Below are 8,430 nucleotides of genomic sequence, written 5' to 3'. Positions count from 1 at the left end.
TTTGTCCATAGGAAAAAAGAGGTTGGAAAAGCTCTTTTAAATTCAGAGAGCTCAGGTGGGAACAAAAATCCTGCTCAAATGTCCTTCCCTTGCTCCTAACCCAGCCAACTGCTCCTGCATCCCTGGAGCTCTGCTAATCCTTTCCATCACCATCCACTTCCCGTGGCAGATCCTGAGCAAGATGGATTGGGGACTTAGGAAAGGTGAAAATCCCTGAGGACCTGCAAAAGGCACTGGGTCTGCTGCTCCAGCTCTTGCTAACTAAAGCTGTTGTACATGACAGGGTTTAGGGGGTGACTAAAGCTGTTGTACATGGCAGGGTTTAGGGGGTGACTAAAGCTGTTCTACACTTTGCTCTGCTCTGAAGCCTGGTGGAACCTGCTGGCACCTGGGGTGTGCTTTGACTTCCCTAATCCCTCCCTCACCAAAAACCCCACAGCAAAACCTGTTTGTTCCACTGAGCTCCCTCTGACCTCGCTGCAGGAAACCAATCCCCACTATCCCTGCCACATTCTCCTTCTTATTTTGAGGCTGAATTTGCCAATCCCTGCATTTACACCCAAGCCCTGCTTTTGCTGAGGTGGTTTTGTTTAAGCCAGTCTGCAGTCAGGCAGACACACGTTGCATTTTCGAGCTGCACGTTTGGGTTTTGGTGTTTGGAATCAGCTGAGGCCTGCACAGGGACATTCTGCAGTTTATGGCTGCTTGGGGCAACAGGCCCAGGCAGTAAAAAAAGGGTTTTTTTCAGGAGGACAGGACCCTGTTTACAACTGAGATTTTTAAACAAACATGGGGTGAGGTGTTGGAATATTGGAAATAGCCAATGATCAATTCAATTGATTGCTGCTCCTCTGGCACCTGAGAAATGGAATAACAACATAAAATTCTGTTTTCTCTGCTGACTTCAGTGGCTTTGAAAACCCACTACCCCTCCTTTGCCTGGGAATTGGGTTTAGGGATGTTTTGGCACTGGTTGATGCCCAGTGCGGCATCCTGGGGTGTGTTGGTGGCAGAGGGACGTTCCCTGAGGGGTCACAGCCCTGTGGACTCCCAGAATCCCAACACAAACAGCAGAGCTGGAGAAAACCTGGAATTCCCTTTCCTTGAGTGATTCCAACCCTTAGAATGGAGCCAAAGCAGGAAGCACAGAGCCAAGCTGAAGGGAAGTGCAGGGGTTAATAAAAGCAGCAGCAATGAAATGTTTGATAAGGAACTGTTCCTTGCTCTCAGGCTTGCAGTTCCTCTTATTTTTCTCCCTCTTTGAAAGATCTCAGAGCGGTGAGGATTTGAAATACATCCATATAATGCAGCTTCAGACAGCAAACAGGATTAAAAGCCGGCTCCAGAAAAGGAAAGGAAGTCAGATTACTTGTCAAAATTAAATTTGCCTTTGGATGCCATTACTTTCTACATTAAAAAGCTCTGGGGATTAGGAGATAAAAGAGCTAAATCCAATCTAGAGACAGGCTCAGAGGAAAATGTCAGCCAGCCAGTAATCCAGGCTCTTTGCTCTAATAGGATCTTCCTGGAGTCAAAGAAAGTGAGAATAATTATTTAATTCCATTTTTGGAGCCTGGCTTCTTTATCGGCCTGGCTCAGCATCGCTGAATCAACTGGTGGCACAGAATTCCCACCTCCGGGCACTTCCAGGAGCAGCTTCCTTCACCCTCTGAGCCAAGTGGGATTTGTGGCGCTCAGGGATGGGTTTAATGGGACTGCACCGTGCCCAGCGAGGTTCCAGGTGGGTCATTTGGGTGTCACTCCCCACCACAGCCCATGGCCACCAGGAAAAGCCCTCTCTTGGGCATTTCTTCCTTGTTTAAAGGTGATAAATAAATAAAAATAGCAAATTACACCGGGCACAAAGGCACCGTTCACAGATTTTTGTCACCATAAACCCCAACACCTTCCCTCTCCCAAACTGTGGGAATGCAGGGCTTCCCTCTGGCTGGCAGGTCTGGGACCCTGGCAGGGGTCAGGAGCCCCCCTGGACAGAGTCCCCAGAGACACTGGCTGTGATCTCTGGCCATGGAAAAGAGTTTTCAATCTTACAGGGTGGATTACGAGCTCTGAGTGTTTGATATCAGTAATAATTAAGTGTGGCACGGGTGCAAAAGTAAAATTTTCGGATTCTAGATGAGGGGTCCAAAGGGGACAAGATGGAGGAAATTGGGTGTGCCTTGTCCTTTTTCTCCTTCTTCATGCCCTCCATGTCTCACTGTGGTGTTGGCATTTTTCTGTTGGTTCAGGCTGGGGACACACTGTCCAACGTAGGTGACAGATATTGGCACATTATTGTAAATGCAGCCCAGGGAGTTTCTGGTATTTAATGTTTGTCACATCCCACTGAGGGCAGAGCCCCACACGCTGCCCTGCAGGACAGAGCTGAGCAGGGCAGCAGAACATGTGAGAGATAAACAGAATAAACAACCTGGAAACCAGCACAGACCAATTATGGCTTCTGCTTTGGCAGAAAGACAGAGACTTCCTACAATCTGGGAATCATCAATACCTCAGATTCCAACACCAAACACCCAGAGGGGAAGAGCCTTTCCTGGCAGATCCCCCTTCATCTCTCCAAGATGCCAAAATTACATCCTGCCCCAAATATCCCAGCACCTCCATGCCTGTAACCATGGTTGCAGAGCGCCGGCAGCCGTGCCAGCCCCGACTCAGAGGATGAGTTCATCCCCAGCGTGGTGCAGGAGCCACGAGAAGCTCTGTGCCATCTGATGGAGCCGTGCCAAGCCTCTGCCTCAACCTGAGAGAGCTGCTGGGCTGCCAGCCTGGGGGAAAATTAATGATGGAGAAACAGCAGAAAGTGTCAGGGCTTGTCGGAGTCCAGCACATCCCTCTGCCTGCCCTGGCTGGCTCCAGACCCTGGCAGGGGGCTCAGGGACCTTGGCACAAAGTCAAAAACATCTGTGGCTTCAATTTTAGCCCGTGGAAAAAGCTGCCAAATCTGGATGAGGAATTACAAGCCACAAGGGCTTGAGCAGTGTAATAGGTGAATTAACACAGGGTGAAAAAGTAGAATTTTGGGATTTTAGAATGGGGTTCAAAGGGGTACAAGATGGATGGATTTGGGCATGTCCTGACCTTCTTCTTGTCCTCCCTGTCTTGCTGTGATGGTCACACTTTTCTATTGGTTTAAGGTAGAGATTCCCAGTCTAACATAGGTGATGGGAATTGGTAATAAATTGTAAACAGACATGTAGTTTTGAGTATATAATCTGGGAACCACTCGAGGCTCAGGGCACTCAGGCCATGGCCTCCTTGCTAGGCAGAGCTCAGCAGGTCAGAGAAAGAATGTTACAGATAAGGGAAAATAAACAACCTTGAAAATGCAATCAGAAGCATTCCAGGCTCCTTCTTTAGCTGAGGGGTGAGGGAATGAGGATTTTTATGATCTCAGGGTCACCCTGACCATCAGAACCCCAGAAATCAGAATAGCTGAGGGGACATCCACGAGCAGGGCTCTGGCTGCAGGGCCAGGAGCAGGGATGGGATGTGCTGCCTTTAATGAGGTGATCCTGGCAGTTCAGAGCAAAGGCAGAAGTGAAAATGGTGCTTTTTGGTGTCTCTGGAGAGCTCAAGCTCGTGCACTGGGGTTCAGCTGAATGCTCATCTCAAGCTGCAGGTTAAGAATTATTTATCCAGAGAAACTGTTCTGCTCCAGGAAAAGAGTCAGAAAATTGCCTTGAGAAGAAGCCACAGGACTCTGCCACCAAGCAGGGGAAAAAAAAAAAGCATCTGGGAAATCCCAGTGAGTTTGGGGCTGGAAATGCACGTGCACCTGCCAGCTTGGAGGTGATGCACGATGCAAATAAATCAAACAGGAGGAAAAAAACTGCTTTTCAGTGCTCCTGTTGCTTGCTAAGAGCTGCTTTCTGCTGGCAGGAAGAAAAGGAAAGCCCTCATCTCCTTCAAATCCAGATCCAGGACCCCCCAGCACCTCCCTTTGTGGGAATCCAGAGCTTCCCTCTGGCTGCCCTGGGACCCTGGCAGGGTCAGGAACCCCCCTGGACAGAACCCCCAGAGACACTGGCTGTGATCTCTGGCCATGGAAAAGAGTTTTCAATCTTACAGGATCAATTACCAGCTCTGAGTGTTTGATAGAAGTCATAATTAAGTGTTGCATGGGTGTAAAAGCAAAATTTTAGGATTCTAGATGAGGGGTTCAAAGGGGACAAGATGGAGGAAATTGGGTGTGCCTTGTCCTTTTTCTCCTTCTTCATGCCCTCCATGTCTCACTGTGGTGTTGGCATTTTTCTGTTGGTTCAGGCTGGGGACACACTGTCCAACGTAGGTGACAGATATTGGCACGTTCTTGTAAATCCAGCCCAGGGAGTTTCTGGTATTTAATGTTTGTCACATCCCACTGAGGGCAGAGCCCCACACGCTGCCCTGCAGGACAGAGCTGGGCAGGGCAGCAGAACATGTGAGAGATAAACAGAATAAACAACCTGGAAACCAGCACAGACCAATTATGGCTTCTGCTTTGGCAGGGGGGCAGAAAAACAGAGACTTTGTACAATCTCAGAATCACCAATACCACAGATTCTGACATCCCTTCCAAAATTAAAAGCTGTCCTGCTATCATTCAGATCTTAGCTAACACAGGTGAGTGATAAGGTCAGCCAGGCCACTGCCAGCAGCCCTGGCTGGTGCCAGCCGGGAGCAGGAACAGAGGAATCACTCCCTGCTCTTCCTCCTCCTTTTGCAGCATCTCAGAGCCCGGGGGAAGGTGTGAATTTATCCATGAGAAGGGCAGCGAGGGGAGAAACTGCAGCAAACACCAACACTGGAGGCGTTTCTGGAGCTGGATTTAGTGACAGAGGGTGACACTGTGCCAGCCCTGCCCTTCCTGCCTCGGCACAGGGGGCAAGGCCCTTCAGGCCTGATGCATTGCCTTTTTTAATTAAACAGGCTGGAGGGAAATATAACATTTTCCTTCAGTAATTCATCCCCAAGCTTGTCCTATTTTGTCATTTTAATTAAAACCAGCCTCAGCCAGAGTTTGGATGTTTGCAGCCATGAGTATTAAATCAACCCAGGCCTTGGGGACTGGCCCCTCTTTTGCATTTTCTTGGGTTTTTACAGCAAAACCCCAATGGATCTGAGGCTGAAATTGTGCAAAAGGTGACCCAGAGACATCAGGCTTTGCCAGGAGGAGTTTTCCCACTTTGCTGAGCCCCTGCTGCCTTTGCCTATCAGGTGGGAGAGGCAGCCAGGCCCAGGAGCTGCTGGGGAATTTGGGAAGAAGCAGCTCCTGGGAATTTGCTGCTGATGAAGACAGCACCAGCACTGCCCTCATCATCTCCTCACAGGTTTCTTTAGGATGGGGTGCAGGCAGTGGGGTTGGGACACCCGAAAACTCAACCTGGGCGACTCCTGAATTTTCCAACCAGAGGTTTGGACTCCATTTTGCTTTGGGAAAATGACAGTTCTATAATAATAATAACAACAACAATAATAGCATCATCATCATCATCATTATTATTACCACCTGGACTCCATTTTGCTTTGGGGAACTGCCAGTTAATTATTATTATTTATTATTATTATTATTATTTTCATTATTATTTCCAGTGTTACCCCTTATCTCACAAACACAGAGCAAATAACCACCCCAACCTTAAAAGACAGGAGGCAAAGGAATTTTATTCCATGCCCTGGGCACATGGAATCAGTCCCATCTCCAGGCAGCCATTCCCACCTGGAATTTTCCTCGATACCTCTCCTGAACTTTCCTTTCTTCAAGGTTAAATAATCTGCCCAAGCTGCTTTGATCCCTGGCAGGGGTTTTATTGGGATTTATGAGATATTCAGTGTTTTTCTTAAACCCACAGCTTCAAGGCTGGGTTGTTACCTGGGAATCACACATTTCACTTCAAGGAAAGAAAAAGCTTTTCATGTTGGCCTTTAGAGTGGAAAAACGTGAGCAGTACCACAGCTAATGGCTCAGAAACAAAGAAAAGAAGGAAAGGGAAAGGAATCCAAGAAGAATTTGTGAAATTTGATTTTTTTCCCCCACCATTACAAGTTTTCTTTGTGCCTGATTCCGAGTATTCCTGAGGAGAAGCACAGCACCAGGAATGGGGGAGGAAAAGGGAAGCAACACGGCCAATTCCAACTACCTGAGCAGCAGCAGATGGAAAAAACAGGAGGAAGCCTTGCAGGATGAGTCAAGATTGGGATTTTCACGAGGGAAAAAATGTTCTTTCCAAAAGCACAAAACCCCCACGAGCCCTGAGATGCTGGCAACAAGTCCCTGGGGTCGTGGCAACCTCACACCCAGCTTCCCTTTTGCCACAACTGGGGGGAAATGGGAGCCTAGGGAGCCAGGGAAGCACCAAGTCAGGGCCCTTTCCTGCTCCCTATTTTCCCTGGATCACAGAAAAGCAGGAATGCTGCAGCCCTAGGAATGCTGTGGATGGCAAGGAAATGCTGAAAATTCCCTCCCCACGAGCAGAGGGAAGCTGGTGCCCATCAACACAGCTCCAGCAAGGCTGGGGAATAAATTAAATTAAATTAAATCATCCAAGTGCCCTGAAAAAAAACGAATCAATCTCATTTTGCACATCCCCCCCATGACTCTCAAAGTGCTGATGCTGGGAGAAAGTTGCTCGGATTTCCCTTTTTTCTCATTGTCTGCTCTCACAGACTGTCGTGGTGTAACCCCCTGAAGCTGGTGCTGGGTTTGAGGGGGGAAAAAGAAAAGATTTGTGGATGTTCTCCTCCTTGGAGGGGATAAACAGGATTGGGAGCCCTTTGGATTGAGGCACTTGGGGATGAAAGGACATTTCTGAGATTTCCCCCTAATTTCCCACACGTGAGGGGTCCCTGTGGAGTCTCCTGCCCTGCATCTGGAGCTGAGCAGGATATGGGGCCATGGAGCAGCAGGGTCTGCCTTGTCCCTGTTTTGGGGAGGATTTTCACAAATCCCACATCTTGTCTGACCCGTTTCCTCACCTGATGAGGAGCAGTGCCATGGGAAACCCTCAGTGACAAAGAGATTTTCCCCAAGAAGCCCATAAAGGACTCGGGAAGGACGTTTATGGCTTCATAAAGCACTTTGCTAACGACTTGCTTTACCACTGCTAAATCAACTGGAATCCTCTCGCTGTGGAACTCGGAACTTTCCACATTCGGCCTGCAGGGAAAGGGGAGAAAAAAATAAAAAAAGGACTGCTGACATTTGCAAAATCCATCTCAACCCATATTAGGTGGTGTTAATTAAAATGACTTGCTGGGTAATGAGCTACAAAAAAAAAAAAAAAAAAAAGAAGGAGAAAAGGGAATCAATGAGAGTCTGAGCTCAATTAAACCCAGCGAGCTCTGCAGGCAGGGACAGACAGGGATGGGGTCCCCTCTTGAGGCTGAACAGCCCCAAATCCCTCAGCCTTTTCTTGTCAGAGATGCTCCAGGCCCTAAATCATCTTTAGGCTCTGCTGGACCCACTCCAGGAGCTCCACACAGCAGCTCCTCCCTCCCTGTGCCATGCTGAGGTTCAGCTCACACCTTTCCCGGGGTTAAACCACTCCTGCCTCAGGTCAAGGAGCTGCCAGTTTGCCTCACCAAGGCTCTGAGGGAAGGTAAATGCTGCTGCTGCCCTTTTCCACAGCATTTTTCCTTCATCCATCACTGCTGGGAGCAAATCCCAGTGCCAGGCAATGCACAGAGCCCTCACCTGCCCTGCTCACCCCACGTCCCTGCCAGCAGGACCTGGCTGTGATCCACGAGAGGTCAAAGGATGCTCCAAGGCCACCAAAAAGCAAAGCACAAAACAAGCAACGGGAATGAAATTTGCTGTTTCATCCCCCAAAATGAGCCTTTCAGGTGGGTAAATTGTAGAGGACATTAACAACGGGGGGAACATTTTATGGCACAACTGCAGGGAAAGTGAATTCCATAAAGTGAGATGTAAGCACCTCTCCAAAGCAGGGAATTTCAGTGCTTTATTGTGAGACACAGCTTGGCTGGGGATCTCAGAGCATTTTGCTCCAAAATTCATGTAAACATCTGTCTTGGTTTAAGTGCTTCCTTAACACCAGGCTTTACTGAGCAGAAGCTTATTTCAGCAAATGCACTACAAGGTTTCTGCCTGCTGAAGCTCTTATTAAGTGTCAGAACAAAATGGGCAAATACTCGCTGGTAAAAGGAGCCTGGCTGACAGCAGTGGAGAAAAGTGGCCTTTATTCATCTCCTGAACAGGTACATTCAGCCAGGCAGCCATAAAAGCTCTGTGATCCCCCCAGCCCTGTCCTGGAGGACAATCTGCAGAGATAGAGGGGAAGTTGAGTCTCACAGCTTGGCTATCAAATCCATCCATTTTATCACAAATAACAGAAATGGGTTTTTTTTTCTATGGGTTCTCTTGAGACCTTCAGCTGAGGTGCCAACCTGGGGAAGGGGAGCGGCAGCTCC

This window comes from Lonchura striata, chromosome 22, assembly GCF_046129695.1.
Source record: "Lonchura striata isolate bLonStr1 chromosome 22, bLonStr1.mat, whole genome shotgun sequence".
NCBI lineage: Eukaryota > Metazoa > Chordata > Aves > Passeriformes > Estrildidae > Lonchura > Lonchura striata.
Note: the sequence above shows the minus strand (reverse complement) of the source record.